The sequence below is a fragment of the Microcebus murinus genome, chromosome 22, assembly GCF_040939455.1.
Source record: "Microcebus murinus isolate Inina chromosome 22, M.murinus_Inina_mat1.0, whole genome shotgun sequence".
Classification (NCBI taxonomy): Eukaryota; Metazoa; Chordata; class Mammalia; order Primates; family Cheirogaleidae; genus Microcebus; species Microcebus murinus.
In genome coordinates this window covers 35171379-35187078 of record NC_134125.1, presented here as the reverse complement: position 1 = coordinate 35187078, position 15700 = coordinate 35171379, and the positions used below count along the sequence as shown (strand labels likewise).

At 63.7% G+C, this 15700-nt stretch overlaps 4 non-coding genes across 4 annotated transcripts; all 4 read left to right on the top strand.

Moving 5' to 3' along the window:
- The first annotated feature begins 2922 nt into the window (after positions 1–2922).
- On the top strand, positions 2923–3041 carry LOC142863618 (5S ribosomal RNA). Its single transcript, XR_012914389.1, has one exon. It is a non-coding gene; the product is annotated as a 5S ribosomal RNA (ribosomal RNA).
- Positions 3042–6655: 3614 nt separating this feature from the next.
- On the top strand, positions 6656–6774 carry LOC142863607 (5S ribosomal RNA). Its single transcript, XR_012914378.1, has one exon. It is a non-coding gene; the product is annotated as a 5S ribosomal RNA (ribosomal RNA).
- Positions 6775–10388: 3614 nt separating this feature from the next.
- LOC142863596 (5S ribosomal RNA) lies at positions 10389–10507 on the top strand. Its single transcript, XR_012914367.1, has one exon. It is a non-coding gene; the product is annotated as a 5S ribosomal RNA (ribosomal RNA).
- Positions 10508–14118: 3611 nt separating this feature from the next.
- On the top strand, positions 14119–14237 carry LOC142863585 (5S ribosomal RNA). Its single transcript, XR_012914356.1, has one exon. It is a non-coding gene; the product is annotated as a 5S ribosomal RNA (ribosomal RNA).
- The last annotated feature ends 1463 nt before the right edge of the window (positions 14238–15700 follow it).

The following is a 15700-nucleotide window of genomic DNA, read 5'->3' as shown; positions in this document are numbered from 1 at the left end:
GCACCCACCCCATTCCTAATGGATGTGCACGCCCATCCCCTCCCCCCGCCCGCCCGACACCCACCCGATGAAGGCGATTCCTCTGTGTCCACTTAGGTGTCCATCGGTCCCTACCAATCTGCTGGCGAGCGCGCGCACGTGGCGCTCTTGTGTCCGTTCTTGGGACACTTGGCTTACTGGAACGGGTTCCAGCTCTGGCCGGGAGAACACGAGAGGTGCCCTCTCACCACTGCTCCTCATAGCCAAATAGCACTCCGTGGTGTCCACGCGCCACATTTTATTAGTGCACTCCTGGATGGATGGGCACTCGGGTCGCTTCCACATCTTTGCGATTGTGAATTGTGCCCTAACTGTAACCCTAACCCTTACCCAGCCCGTCTCCTGTGCCCCTGCCTGACGCACTCCCCCCCCCCCCCCCCCGGCCAGGCCCGTCACTGTCCTGGGCCCCTGCCTGACCGGCTCCTTCCCGTCCGGCCTGTCACCATCCTCTGCCCCTGCCTGACACCCTCCTCCCCGCCCGGGCCATCACTTCAACCCCTGCCTGACTCGCTCCTCCCCATCTGGCCCGTCACCGTCCTCAGCCCCTGCCTGAACGGCTCCTTCCTACCCGGCCCGGCCCGTCCTCGGCCCCTGCCTGACATGCTCCTCCTTGCCCGTCACCGTCCTCGGCCCCTGCATGACCGGCTCCCCCGTCCCCTGGGCCTTCCAAGGGCTTGGTGTGGACGCTGCTTCCAGGAAGCCCTCCAGGAACCCGGCAGCAGGGTGGCCGCAGCAGTCTCGAGCAGCCGTCACTAAGTTGCGTGCGGGGGACGTGCCCCCGCTGTGCTGTGGGGGCCCAGCCTGGTGTCTTCCCTGAGGCCCTGCGGCTGCCGCTCCCCGCAAGGGGAGAGCCGCGGAGGTGGGGACCGCCTCCTCATGGGGACGTACACCCAGCTCTCCACGTCGGATTCCGCGGGCTCTCTTTCCTGCCCGAAGGCCCAGCTGGCCTGCGGGTCCTTAGAGTGGCAAAAACATCCGAAAACTGAGATTGAGGGTCCGGTGGGTGTCTGCCCTTTTGTGCTGGGTACCCCAGGGAGGCCCGGGGGCTGGCTGGACAACGTGGTCTGCTGGGCGGGGGGTTTGGATGAGCAACTGATGCCCTTTGCACTTTGGGTAGCAAGAGTCTGAGGTGTCTCTGAGCCCTGAGCCATGTCGGGCGGGGGTGGGGGGTGGGGGGGGAGGAGGAGGAGGAGGAGGAGGTGGGAAGGGCCGGGGCCTGCAGTCCTGTTCCCGGGGTGGCACGGCAAGTGGCTTCTTCCACAGGCTGCTTGGCCTGGGCTCCCTGCACCTGGGCCTTTGGAGGACTGGCCCTGTGCTTGCCAACACTTGCTGCAGGGACCCAGAGCTGGGAGGTTGCATCTCTCAGCCCTGGGTCGGGCAGAGCCCCAGCGGGCCATGCCCACAACCTCTCTCAGCACGGGTCCCCCAGAAGGCTCCTTTGGGACCAGGATTCTCTTGCGGTGACTCTTTAAGGTCTGGCCCCTGGATGGAGGGGCACCAGGAGTAGAGGAGCAGGAAGGGGAAGGGGGTGGCCATGCGAGGGGACACTTTGAGGCCAAGTCCCAGCTTCAGCCTGATCCTCCTGGGAACCCCGGGGTGTACATCACACCTCCTGGTTGTCCCGCTCTGAGACAAGGAGCCGGGCTTCGCATTCCCACAGCAGCCGGTCGTGGGCTGAGGACACCTGGGGCGTTGGGAACTCCCTGGCTTCTCCTTGGTTTAACATCTGGAGCTGCTTGTGAATTGTGCCGCCACACACACCCGAGTGCAGGTGTCTTCCGCACAGACTGCGGGCCTCGCTCTTCTGAATGCCGCTAGCTCGCCAACCACCCACGGGTGAACCTGGTCAGGGTACTTTCTCTCAGGGGCAGACTCTGATCCGGGCGGGCTACCGGTGTCTCTGTTTGCTCGTTTCTTTCTTCCATTTCGGGAAAGTCTTCCTTGCTGGGTGTGGAAATCTCCTATGCCTTCCCTCGCCTATTCTGTCAGCTTTAAAATTCTCTTTCAGTTGCCACCCTCACAGATGGTTTAGGAAACTCTTTCCGGTGCACTCATTAGTGAAATGACCTCAATGAAGCTGGAATCCAATATCTAATCGCCGATTTTTAGGGAGTCCACACGCCAGGGTGGTCGGGGTCCAATGCAGCCCCGGCCAGGCCCAGGCCCCTTGGACTGGGCCACAGGAGGACACAGAGGAGGGTCCCGGCCCCCACGGTAGCGGTGCCCGCAGGTCTCCAAGGGCTTGGGCGTTTTCCAGAGGGAGGAGATGGAGGGGATTGATTTCTTCAGAGCCCCCCAAAGCACCCCACCCCACCCCACCACACCCATGGGACACATCCCGAGAGACGCCCCTACACTCGCTCCCCTCCCCCATGCGCTGTGCCCCAGCCCTGACCCGGGGGAATAGGCGGCAGCCCACGCACAGGGCGGGGGGCGCAGCTGAAAGGGGTTGTGGGGGAGGGCGGCCCCTGGCTGGGGTCAAAGGGCAAGCGCCCCGCGCGTGCGCAGTCAGTGGCCGCCTCGGAGGCGGTGGCGGCTGCGGCGGCGACGGGCTGGGGGTGGGCAGCGGGTAGGTGAAGGAGGCCAGGCCAGGAGAGGATGGGGGCTGGAAGGTCTCCACCTTGGCGAGTACAGCCGTGGAGGAGCATCTTGTGTGAGTGTGAGTGAGTGTGAGTGTGTGTGTGTGTATAGAGAGACAGCCCCCCACCCCGCCCCGCCCCGCCCGTCACCCCCGTCCCTGGGAGCCCGCCGGACCCGGCTGGCTGGCGAACTCAACAGGCCCGACCCGACCCGACCCGGCGGCGCGGGGCCTGGGGCGGGAGGAGGCGGCGGGGAAGCGCAGAGAGGCTCGGCTTCTTGAGCGGGGCAGGGGCGCCCTCCGCCGTCTAGGGCCACACCACCCTGAACGCCCCCGATCTCCTCTGGTCTCGGAAGCTAAGCAGGGTCGGGCCTGGTTGGTACTTGGATGGGAGACCGCCTGGGAATACCGGGTGCCGTAGGCTTTTTTTTTTTTTTTTTTTGCCTCTTGTTCTGTCCCCTTTCTGGGAGCGCGGCGGCGGTCCGGGGGATCACCCCCACCCTCAGCGCCCGTCGCGGTGCCTGGCGCCCCAGCCCGCACCGTGGGGCCTCCTCTTGTCCCGAGCCGTGACACCGCCGCCACGCGGCAGCATGCGTGGCATCTGGACTGTCAGGTGTCAGACCAAAGGTCTGGTCTGTGGGAACCGACACGCTGGAGGAAACCTTGAGAGGCCGAGAGGGGAGGGAGTTCCAGGAGAATTCCAGGACGTCATTTTGAGCGAGTATGTGACCAGAACTCTCGTCCCGTTGCTTTTGGGGTTCTACACGTAGGAATCTTCGGTGGTGGCACTGGATGTTGGGGGATCCGGAGTCACACGCAGACCTGCTCCACAGGCCTCATTTTACTTTTCTTTTCGGATTCATTTTCTGAAAAGGTGTCTCTTATCTCTATGATTACATTTTCTTTTCTCTCTCTTTCCGAGCAGATCATGGGAGTCCACGTATTGAGGTGACATGTATTGCCCGTGCCCCCCTCCTCCCCGTTTTCTGATTTCATTTATTTCTCATTTTCTCCCAGCGTATGGTGGGGGTACCAATGTTAAGGTCAGCTGCATCGCCCTGTCCCAGCCTCCCCCCTCGGGTCAGAGCTTCAAGTGCGCCCATGCCCCGGTTGGTGCGCACCCACCCCATTCCTAATGGATGTGCACGCCCATCCCCTCCCCCCGCCCGCCCGACACCCACCCGATGAAGGCGATTCCTCTGTGTCCACTTAGGTGTCCATCGGTCCCTACCAATCTGCTGGCGAGCGCGCGCACGTGGCGCTCTTGTGTCCGTTCTTGGGACACTTGGCTTACTGGAACGGGTTCCAGCTCTGGCCGGGAGAACACGAGAGGTGCCCTCTCACCACTGCTCCTCATAGCCAAATAGCACTCCGTGGTGTCCACGCGCCACATTTTATTAGTGCACTCCTGGATGGATGGGCACTCGGGTCGCTTCCACATCTTTGCGATTGTGAATTGTGCCCTAACTGTAACCCTAACCCTTACCCAGCCCGTCTCCTGTGCCCCTGCCTGACGCACTCCCCCCCCCCCCCCCCGGCCAGGCCCGTCACTGTCCTGGGCCCCTGCCTGACCGGCTCCTTCCCGTCCGGCCTGTCACCATCCTCTGCCCCTGCCTGACACCCTCCTCCCCGCCCGGGCCATCACTTCAACCCCTGCCTGACTCGCTCCTCCCCATCTGGCCCGTCACCGTCCTCAGCCCCTGCCTGAACGGCTCCTTCCTACCCGGCCCGGCCCGTCCTCGGCCCCTGCCTGACATGCTCCTCCTTGCCCGTCACCGTCCTCGGCCCCTGCATGACCGGCTCCCCCGTCCCCTGGGCCTTCCAAGGGCTTGGTGTGGACGCTGCTTCCAGGAAGCCCTCCAGGAACCCGGCAGCAGGGTGGCCGCAGCAGTCTCGAGCAGCCGTCACTAAGTTGCGTGCGGGGGACGTGCCCCCGCTGTGCTGTGGGGGCCCAGCCTGGTGTCTTCCCTGAGGCCCTGCGGCTGCCGCTCCCCGCAAGGGGAGAGCCGCGGAGGTGGGGACCGCCTCCTCATGGGGACGTACACCCAGCTCTCCACGTCGGATTCCGCGGGCTCTCTTTCCTGCCCGAAGGCCCAGCTGGCCTGCGGGTCCTTAGAGTGGCAAAAACATCCGAAAACTGAGATTGAGGGTCCGGTGGGTGTCTGCCCTTTTGTGCTGGGTACCCCAGGGAGGCCCGGGGGCTGGCTGGACAACGTGGTCTGCTGGGCGGGGGGTTTGGATGAGCAACTGATGCCCTTTGCACTTTGGGTAGCAAGAGTCTGAGGTGTCTCTGAGCCCTGAGCCATGTCGGGCGGGGGTGGGGGGTGGGGGGGGAGGAGGAGGAGGAGGAGGAGGTGGGAAGGGCCGGGGCCTGCAGTCCTGTTCCCGGGGTGGCACGGCAAGTGGCTTCTTCCACAGGCTGCTTGGCCTGGGCTCCCTGCACCTGGGCCTTTGGAGGACTGGCCCTGTGCTTGCCAACACTTGCTGCAGGGACCCAGAGCTGGGAGGTTGCATCTCTCAGCCCTGGGTCGGGCAGAGCCCCAGCGGGCCATGCCCACAACCTCTCTCAGCACGGGTCCCCCAGAAGGCTCCTTTGGGACCAGGATTCTCTTGCGGTGACTCTTTAAGGTCTGGCCCCTGGATGGAGGGGCACCAGGAGTAGAGGAGCAGGAAGGGGAAGGGGGTGGCCATGCGAGGGGACACTTTGAGGCCAAGTCCCAGCTTCAGCCTGATCCTCCTGGGAACCCCGGGGTGTACATCACACCTCCTGGTTGTCCCGCTCTGAGACAAGGAGCCGGGCTTCGCATTCCCACAGCAGCCGGTCGTGGGCTGAGGACACCTGGGGCGTTGGGAACTCCCTGGCTTCTCCTTGGTTTAACATCTGGAGCTGCTTGTGAATTGTGCCGCCACACACACCCGAGTGCAGGTGTCTTCCGCACAGACTGCGGGCCTCGCTCTTCTGAATGCCGCTAGCTCGCCAACCACCCACGGGTGAACCTGGTCAGGGTACTTTCTCTCAGGGGCAGACTCTGATCCGGGCGGGCTACCGGTGTCTCTGTTTGCTCGTTTCTTTCTTCCATTTCGGGAAAGTCTTCCTTGCTGGGTGTGGAAATCTCCTATGCCTTCCCTCGCCTATTCTGTCAGCTTTAAAATTCTCTTTCAGTTGCCACCCTCACAGATGGTTTAGGAAACTCTTTCCGGTGCACTCATTAGTGAAATGACCTCAATGAAGCTGGAATCCAATATCTAATCGCCGATTTTTAGGGAGTCCACACGCCAGGGTGGTCGGGGTCCAATGCAGCCCCGGCCAGGCCCAGGCCCCTTGGACTGGGCCACAGGAGGACACAGAGGAGGGTCCCGGCCCCCACGGTAGCGGTGCCCGCAGGTCTCCAAGGGCTTGGGCGTTTTCCAGAGGGAGGAGATGGAGGGGATTGATTTCTTCAGAGCCCCCCAAAGCACCCCACCCCACCCCACCACACCCATGGGACACATCCCGAGAGACGCCCCTACACTCGCTCCCCTCCCCCATGCGCTGTGCCCCAGCCCTGACCCGGGGGAATAGGCGGCAGCCCACGCACAGGGCGGGGGGCGCAGCTGAAAGGGGTTGTGGGGGAGGGAGGCCCCTGGCTGGGGTCAAAGGGCAAGCGCCCCGCGCGTGCGCAGTCAGTGGCCGCCTCGGAGGCGGCGGCGGCTGCGGCGGCGACGGGCTGGGGGTGGGCAGCGGGTAGGTGAAGGAGGCCAGGCCAGGAGAGGATGGGGGCTGGAAGGTCTCCACCTTGGCGAGTACAGCCGTGGAGGAGCATCTTGTGTGAGTGTGAGTGAGTGTGAGTGTGTGTGTGTGTATAGAGAGACAGCCCCCCACCCCGCCCCGCCCCGCCCGTCACCCCCGTCCCTGGGAGCCCGCCGGACCCGGCTGGCTGGCGAACTCAACAGGCCCGACCCGACCCGACCCGGCGGCGCGGGGCCTGGGGCGGGAGGAGGCGGCGGGGAAGCGCAGAGAGGCTCGGCTTCTTGAGCGGGGCAGGGGCGCCCTCCGCCGTCTAGGGCCACACCACCCTGAACGCCCCCGATCTCCTCTGGTCTCGGAAGCTAAGCAGGGTCGGGCCTGGTTGGTACTTGGATGGGAGACCGCCTGGGAATACCGGGTGCCGTAGGCTTTTTTTTTTTTTTTTTTTGCCTCTTGTTCTGTCCCCTTTCTGGGAGCGCGGCGGCGGTCCGGGGGATCACCCCCACCCTCAGCGCCCGTCGCGGTGCCTGGCGCCCCAGCCCGCACCGTGGGGCCTCCTCTTGTCCCGAGCCGTGACACCGCCGCCACGCGGCAGCATGCGTGGCATCTGGACTGTCAGGTGTCAGACCAAAGGTCTGGTCTGTGGGAACCGACACGCTGGAGGAAACCTTGAGAGGCCGAGAGGGGAGGGAGTTCCAGGAGAATTCCAGGACGTCATTTTGAGCGAGTATGTGACCAGAACTCTCGTCCCGTTGCTTTTGGGGTTCTACACGTAGGAATCTTCGGTGGTGGCACTGGATGTTGGGGGATCCGGAGTCACACGCAGACCTGCTCCACAGGCCTCATTTTACTTTTCTTTTCGGATTCATTTTCTGAAAAGGTGTCTCTTATCTCTATGATTACATTTTCTTTTCTCTCTCTTTCCGAGCAGATCATGGGAGTCCACGTATTGAGGTGACATGTATTGCCCGTGCCCCCCTCCTCCCCGTTTTCTGATTTCATTTATTTCTCATTTTCTCCCAGCGTATGGTGGGGGTACCAATGTTAAGGTCAGCTGCATCGCCCTGTCCCAGCCTCCCCCCTCGGGTCAGAGCTTCAAGTGCGCCCATGCCCCGGTTGGTGCGCACCCACCCCATTCCTAATGGATGTGCACGCCCATCCCCTCCCCCCGCCCGCCCGACACCCACCCGATGAAGGCGATTCCTCTGTGTCCACTTAGGTGTCCATCGGTCCCTACCAATCTGCTGGCGAGCGCGCGCACGTGGCGCTCTTGTGTCCGTTCTTGGGACACTTGGCTTACTGGAACGGGTTCCAGCTCTGGCCGGGAGAACACGAGAGGTGCCCTCTCACCACTGCTCCTCATAGCCAAATAGCACTCCGTGGTGTCCACGCGCCACATTTTATTAGTGCACTCCTGGATGGATGGGCACTCGGGTCGCTTCCACATCTTTGCGATTGTGAATTGTGCCCTAACTGTAACCCTAACCCTTACCCAGCCCGTCTCCTGTGCCCCTGCCTGACGCACTCCCCCCCCCCCCCCCGGCCAGGCCCGTCACTGTCCTGGGCCCCTGCCTGACCGGCTCCTTCCCGTCCGGCCTGTCACCATCCTCTGCCCCTGCCTGACACCCTCCTCCCCGCCCGGGCCATCACTTCAACCCCTGCCTGACTCGCTCCTCCCCATCTGGCCCGTCACCGTCCTCAGCCCCTGCCTGAACGGCTCCTTCCTACCCGGCCCGGCCCGTCCTCGGCCCCTGCCTGACATGCTCCTCCTTGCCCGTCACCGTCCTCGGCCCCTGCATGACCGGCTCCCCCGTCCCCTGGGCCTTCCAAGGGCTTGGTGTGGACGCTGCTTCCAGGAAGCCCTCCAGGAACCCGGCAGCAGGGTGGCCGCAGCAGTCTCGAGCAGCCGTCACTAAGTTGCGTGCGGGGGACGTGCCCCCGCTGTGCTGTGGGGGCCCAGCCTGGTGTCTTCCCTGAGGCCCTGCGGCTGCCGCTCCCCGCAAGGGGAGAGCCGCGGAGGTGGGGACCGCCTCCTCATGGGGACGTACACCCAGCTCTCCACGTCGGATTCCGCGGGCTCTCTGTCCTGCCCGAAGGCCCAGCTGGCCTGCGGGTCCTTAGAGTGGCAAAAACATCCGAAAACTGAGATTGAGGGTCCGGTGGGTGTCTGCCCTTTTGTGCTGGGTACCCCAGGGAGGCCCGGGGGCTGGCTGGACAACGTGGTCTGCTGGGCGGGGGGTTTGGATGAGCAACTGATGCCCTTTGCACTTTGGGTAGCAAGAGTCTGAGGTGTCTCTGAGCCCTGAGCCATGTCGGGCGGGGGTGGGGGGTGGGGGGGGAGGAGGAGGAGGAGGAGGAGGTGGGAAGGGCCGGGGCCTGCAGTCCTGTTCCCGGGGTGGCACGGCAAGTGGCTTCTTCCACAGGCTGCTTGGCCTGGGCTCCCTGCACCTGGGCCTTTGGAGGACTGGCCCTGTGCTTGCCAACACTTGCTGCAGGGACCCAGAGCTGGGAGGTTGCATCTCTCAGCCCTGGGTCGGGCAGAGCCCCAGCGGGCCATGCCCACAACCTCTCTCAGCACGGGTCCCCCAGAAGGCTCCTTTGGGACCAGGATTCTCTTGCGGTGACTCTTTAAGGTCTGGCCCCTGGATGGAGGGGCACCAGGAGTAGAGGAGCAGGAAGGGGAAGGGGGTGGCCATGCGAGGGGACACTTTGAGGCCAAGTCCCAGCTTCAGCCTGATCCTCCTGGGAACCCCGGGGTGTACATCACACCTCCTGGTTGTCCCGCTCTGAGACAAGGAGCCGGGCTTCGCATTCCCACAGCAGCCGGTCGTGGGCTGAGGACACCTGGGGCGTTGGGAACTCCCTGGCTTCTCCTTGGTTTAACATCTGGAGCTGCTTGTGAATTGTGCCGCCACACACACCCGAGTGCAGGTGTCTTCCGCACAGACTGCGGGCCTCGCTCTTCTGAATGCCGCTAGCTCGCCACCCACCCACGGGTGAACCTGGTCAGGGTACTTTCTCTCAGGGGCAGACTCTGATCCGGGCGGGCTACCGGTGTCTCTGTTTGCTCGTTTCTTTCTTCCATTTCGGGAAAGTCTTCCTTGCTGGGTGTGGAAATCTCCTATGCCTTCCCTCGCCTATTCTGTCAGCTTTAAAATTCTCTTTCAGTTGCCACCCTCACAGATGGTTTAGGAAACTCTTTCCGGTGCACTCATTAGTGAAATGACCTCAATGAAGCTGGAATCCAATATCTAATCGCCGATTTTTAGGGAGTCCACACGCCAGGGTGGTCGGGGTCCAATGCAGCCCCGGCCAGGCCCAGGCCCCTTGGACTGGGCCACAGGAGGACACAGAGGAGGGTCCCGGCCCCCACGGTAGCGGTGCCCGCAGGTCTCCAAGGGCTTGGGCGTTTTCCAGAGGGAGGAGATGGAGGGGATTGATTTCTTCAGAGCCCCCCAAAGCACCCCACCCCACCCCACCACACCCATGGGACACATCCCGAGAGACGCCCCTACACTCGCTCCCCTCCCCCATGCGCTGTGCCCCAGCCCTGACCCGGGGGAATAGGCGGCAGCCCACGCACAGGGCGGGGGGGCGCAGCTGAAAGGGGTTGTGGGGGAGGGCGGCCCCTGGCTGGGGTCAAAGGGCAAGCGCCCCGCGCGTGCGCAGTCAGTGGCCGCCTCGGAGGCGGCGGCGGCTGCGGCGGCGACGGGCTGGGGGTGGGCAGCGGGTAGGTGAAGGAGGCCAGGCCAGGAGAGGATGGGGGCTGGAAGGTCTCCACCTTGGCGAGTACAGCCGTGGAGGAGCATCTTGTGTGAGTGTGAGTGAGTGTGAGTGTGTGTGTGTGTATAGAGAGACAGCCCCCCACCCCGCCCCGCCCCGCCCGTCACCCCCGTCCCTGGGAGCCCGCCGGACCCGGCTGGCTGGCGAACTCAACAGGCCCGACCCGACCCGACCCGGCGGCGCGGGGCCTGGGGCGGGAGGAGGCGGCGGGGAAGCGCAGAGAGGCTCGGCTTCTTGAGCGGGGCAGGGGCGCCCTCCGCCGTCTAGGGCCACACCACCCTGAACGCCCCCGATCTCCTCTGGTCTCGGAAGCTAAGCAGGGTCGGGCCTGGTTGGTACTTGGATGGGAGACCGCCTGGGAATACCGGGTGCCGTAGGCTTTTTTTTTTTTTTTTTTGCCTCTTGTTCTGTCCCCTTTCTGGGAGCGCGGCGGCGGTCCGGGGGATCACCCCCACCCTCAGCGCCCGTCGCGGTGCCTGGCGCCCCAGCCCGCACCGTGGGGCCTCCTCTTGTCCCGAGCCGTGACACCGCCGCCACGCGGCAGCATGCGTGGCATCTGGACTGTCAGGTGTCAGACCAAAGGTCTGGTCTGTGGGAACCGACACGCTGGAGGAAACCTTGAGAGGCCGAGAGGGGAGGGAGTTCCAGGAGAATTCCAGGACGTCATTTTGAGCGAGTATGTGACCAGAACTCTCGTCCCGTTGCTTTTGGGGTTCTACACGTAGGAATCTTCGGTGGTGGCACTGGATGTTGGGGGATCCGGAGTCACACGCAGACCTGCTCCACAGGCCTCATTTTACTTTTCTTTTCGGATTCATTTTCTGAAAAGGTGTCTCTTATCTCTATGATTACATTTTCTTTTCTCTCTCTTTCCGAGCAGATCATGGGAGTCCACGTATTGAGGTGACATGTATTGCCCGTGCCCCCCTCCTCCCCGTTTTCTGATTTCATTTATTTCTCATTTTCTCCCAGCGTATGGTGGGGGTACCAATGTTAAGGTCAGCTGCATCGCCCTGTCCCAGCCTCCCCCCTCGGGTCAGAGCTTCAAGTGCGCCCATGCCCCGGTTGGTGCGCACCCACCCCATTCCTAATGGATGTGCACGCCCATCCCCTCCCCCCGCCCGCCCGACACCCACCCGATGAAGGCGATTCCTCTGTGTCCACTTAGGTGTCCATCGGTCCCTACCAATCTGCTGGCGAGCGCGCGCACGTGGCGCTCTTGTGTCCGTTCTTGGGACACTTGGCTTACTGGAACGGGTTCCAGCTCTGGCCGGGAGAACACGAGAGGTGCCCTCTCACCACTGCTCCTCATAGCCAAATAGCACTCCGTGGTGTCCACGCGCCACATTTTATTAGTGCACTCCTGGATGGATGGGCACTCGGGTCGCTTCCACATCTTTGCGATTGTGAATTGTGCCCTAACTGTAACCCTAACCCTTACCCAGCCCGTCTCCTGTGCCCCTGCCTGACGCACTCCCCCCCCCCCCCGGCCAGGCCCGTCACTGTCCTGGGCCCCTGCCTGACCGGCTCCTTCCCGTCCGGCCTGTCACCATCCTCTGCCCCTGCCTGACACCCTCCTCCCCGCCCGGGCCATCACTTCAACCCCTGCCTGACTCGCTCCTCCCCATCTGGCCCGTCACCGTCCTCAGCCCCTGCCTGAACGGCTCCTTCCTACCCGGCCCGGCCCGTCCTCGGCCCCTGCCTGACATGCTCCTCCTTGCCCGTCACCGTCCTCGGCCCCTGCATGACCGGCTCCCCCGTCCCCTGGGCCTTCCAAGGGCTTGGTGTGGACGCTGCTTCCAGGAAGCCCTCCAGGAACCCGGCAGCAGGGTGGCCGCAGCAGTCTCGAGCAGCCGTCACTAAGTTGCGTGCGGGGGACGTGCCCCCGCTGTGCTGTGGGGGCCCAGCCTGGTGTCTTCCCTGAGGCCCTGCGGCTGCCGCTCCCCGCAAGGGGAGAGCCGCGGAGGTGGGGACCGCCTCCTCATGGGGACGTACACCCAGCTCTCCACGTCGGATTCCGCGGGCTCTCTGTCCTGCCCGAAGGCCCAGCTGGCCTGCGGGTCCTTAGAGTGGCAAAAACATCCGAAAACTGAGATTGAGGGTCCGGTGGGTGTCTGCCCTTTTGTGCTGGGTACCCCAGGGAGGCCCGGGGGCTGGCTGGACAACGTGGTCTGCTGGGCGGGGGGTTTGGATGAGCAACTGATGCCCTTTGCACTTTGGGTAGCAAGAGTCTGAGGTGTCTCTGAGCCCTGAGCCATGTCGGGCGGGGGTGGGGGGTGGGGGGGGAGGAGGAGGAGGAGGAGGAGGTGGGAAGGGCCGGGGCCTGCAGTCCTGTTCCCGGGGTGGCACGGCAAGTGGCTTCTTCCACAGGCTGCTTGGCCTGGGCTCCCTGCACCTGGGCCTTTGGAGGACTGGCCCTGTGCTTGCCAACACTTGCTGCAGGGACCCAGAGCTGGGAGGTTGCATCTCTCAGCCCTGGGTCGGGCAGAGCCCCAGCGGGCCATGCCCACAACCTCTCTCAGCACGGGTCCCCCAGAAGGCTCCTTTGGGACCAGGATTCTCTTGCGGTGACTCTTTAAGGTCTGGCCCCTGGATGGAGGGGCACCAGGAGTAGAGGAGCAGGAAGGGGAAGGGGGTGGCCATGCGAGGGGACACTTTGAGGCCAAGTCCCAGCTTCAGCCTGATCCTCCTGGGAACCCCGGGGTGTACATCACACCTCCTGGTTGTCCCGCTCTGAGACAAGGAGCCGGGCTTCGCATTCCCACAGCAGCCGGTCGTGGGCTGAGGACACCTGGGGCGTTGGGAACTCCCTGGCTTCTCCTTGGTTTAACATCTGGAGCTGCTTGTGAATTGTGCCGCCACACACACCCGAGTGCAGGTGTCTTCCGCACAGACTGCGGGCCTCGCTCTTCTGAATGCCGCTAGCTCGCCACCCACCCACGGGTGAACCTGGTCAGGGTACTTTCTCTCAGGGGCAGACTCTGATCCGGGCGGGCTACCGGTGTCTCTGTTTGCTCGTTTCTTTCTTCCATTTCGGGAAAGTCTTCCTTGCTGGGTGTGGAAATCTCCTATGCCTTCCCTCGCCTATTCTGTCAGCTTTAAAATTCTCTTTCAGTTGCCACCCTCACAGATGGTTTAGGAAACTCTTTCCGGTGCACTCATTAGTGAAATGACCTCAATGAAGCTGGAATCCAATATCTAATCGCCGATTTTTAGGGAGTCCACACGCCAGGGTGGTCGGGGTCCAATGCAGCCCCGGCCAGGCCCAGGCCCCTTGGACTGGGCCACAGGAGGACACAGAGGAGGGTCCCGGCCCCCACGGTAGCGGTGCCCGCAGGTCTCCAAGGGCTTGGGCGTTTTCCAGAGGGAGGAGATGGAGGGGATTGATTTCTTCAGAGCCCCCCAAAGCACCCCACCCCACCCCACCACACCCATGGGACACATCCCGAGAGACGCCCCTACACTCGCTCCCCTCCCCCATGCGCTGTGCCCCAGCCCTGACCCGGGGGAATAGGCGGCAGCCCACGCACAGGGCGGGGGGGCGCAGCTGAAAGGGGTTGTGGGGGAGGGCGGCCCCTGGCTGGGGTCAAAGGGCAAGCGCCCCGCGCGTGCGCAGTCAGTGGCCGCCTCGGAGGCGGCGGCGGCTGCGGCGGCGACGGGCTGGGGGTGGGCAGCGGGTAGGTGAAGGAGGCCAGGCCAGGAGAGGATGGGGGCTGGAAGGTCTCCACCTTGGCGAGTACAGCCGTGGAGGAGCATCTTGTGTGAGTGTGAGTGAGTGTGAGTGTGTGTGTGTGTATAGAGAGACAGCCCCCCACCCCGCCCCGCCCCGCCCGTCACCCCCGTCCCTGGGAGCCCGCCGGACCCGGCTGGCTGGCGAACTCAACAGGCCCGACCCGACCCGACCCGGCGGCGCGGGGCCTGGGGCGGGAGGAGGCGGCGGGGAAGCGCAGAGAGGCTCGGCTTCTTGAGCGGGGCAGGGGCGCCCTCCGCCGTCTAGGGCCACACCACCCTGAACGCCCCCGATCTCCTCTGGTCTCGGAAGCTAAGCAGGGTCGGGCCTGGTTGGTACTTGGATGGGAGACCGCCTGGGAATACCGGGTGCCGTAGGCTTTTTTTTTTTTTTTTTTTGCCTCTTGTTCTGTCCCCTTTCTGGGAGCGCGGCGGCGGTCCGGGGGATCACCCCCACCCTCAGCGCCCGTCGCGGTGCCTGGCGCCCCAGCCCGCACCGTGGGGCCTCCTCTTGTCCCGAGCCGTGACACCGCCGCCACGCGGCAGCATGCGTGGCATCTGGACTGTCAGGTGTCAGACCAAAGGTCTGGTCTGTGGGAACCGACACGCTGGAGGAAACCTTGAGAGGCCGAGAGGGGAGGGAGTTCCAGGAGAATTCCAGGACGTCATTTTGAGCGAGTATGTGACCAGAACTCTCGTCCCGTTGCTTTTGGGGTTCTACACGTAGGAATCTTCGGTGGTGGCACTGGATGTTGGGGGATCCGGAGTCACACGCAGACCTGCTCCACAGGCCTCATTTTACTTTTCTTTTCGGATTCATTTTCTGAAAAGGTGTCTCTTATCTCTATGATTACATTTTCTTTTCTCTCTCTTTCCGAGCAGATCATGGGAGTCCACGTATTGAGGTGACATGTATTGCCCGTGCCCCCCTCCTCCCCGTTTTCTGATTTCATTTATTTCTCATTTTCTCCCAGCGTATGGTGGGGGTACCAATGTTAAGGTCAGCTGCATCGCCCTGTCCCAGCCTCCCCCCTCGGGTCAGAGCTTCAAGTGCGCCCATGCCCCGGTTGGTGCGCACCCACCCCATTCCTAATGGATGTGCACGCCCATCCCCTCCCCCCGCCCGCCCGACACCCACCCGATGAAGGCGATTCCTCTGTGTCCACTTAGGTGTCCATCGGTCCCTACCAATCTGCTGGCGAGCGCGCGCACGTGGCGCTCTTGTGTCCGTTCTTGGGACACTTGGCTTACTGGAACGGGTTCCAGCTCTGGCCGGGAGAACACGAGAGGTGCCCTCTCACCACTGCTCCTCATAGCCAAATAGCACTCCGTGGTGTCCACGCGCCACATTTTATTAGTGCACTCCTGGATGGATGGGCACTCGGGTCGCTTCCACATCTTTGCGATTGTGAATTGTGCCCTAACTGTAACCCTAACCCTTACCCAGCCCGTCTCCTGTGCCCCTGCCTGACGCACTCCCCCCCCCCCCCCCGGCCAGGCCCGTCACTGTCCTGGGCCCCTGCCTGACCGGCTCCTTCCCGTCCGGCCTGTCACCATCCTCTGCCCCTGCCTGACACCCTCCTCCCCGCCCGGGCCATCACTTCAACCCCTGCCTGACTCGCTCCTCCCCATCTGGCCCGTCACCGTCCTCAGCCCCTGCCTGAACGGCTCCTTCCTACCCGGCCCGGCCCGTCCTCGGCCCCTGCCTGACATGCTCCTCCTTGCCCGTCACCGTCCTCGGCCCCTGCATGACCGGCTCCCCCGTCCCCTGGGCCTTCCAAGGGCTTGGTGTGGACGCTGCTTCCAGGAAGCCCTCCAGGAACCCGGCAGCAGGGTGGCCGCAG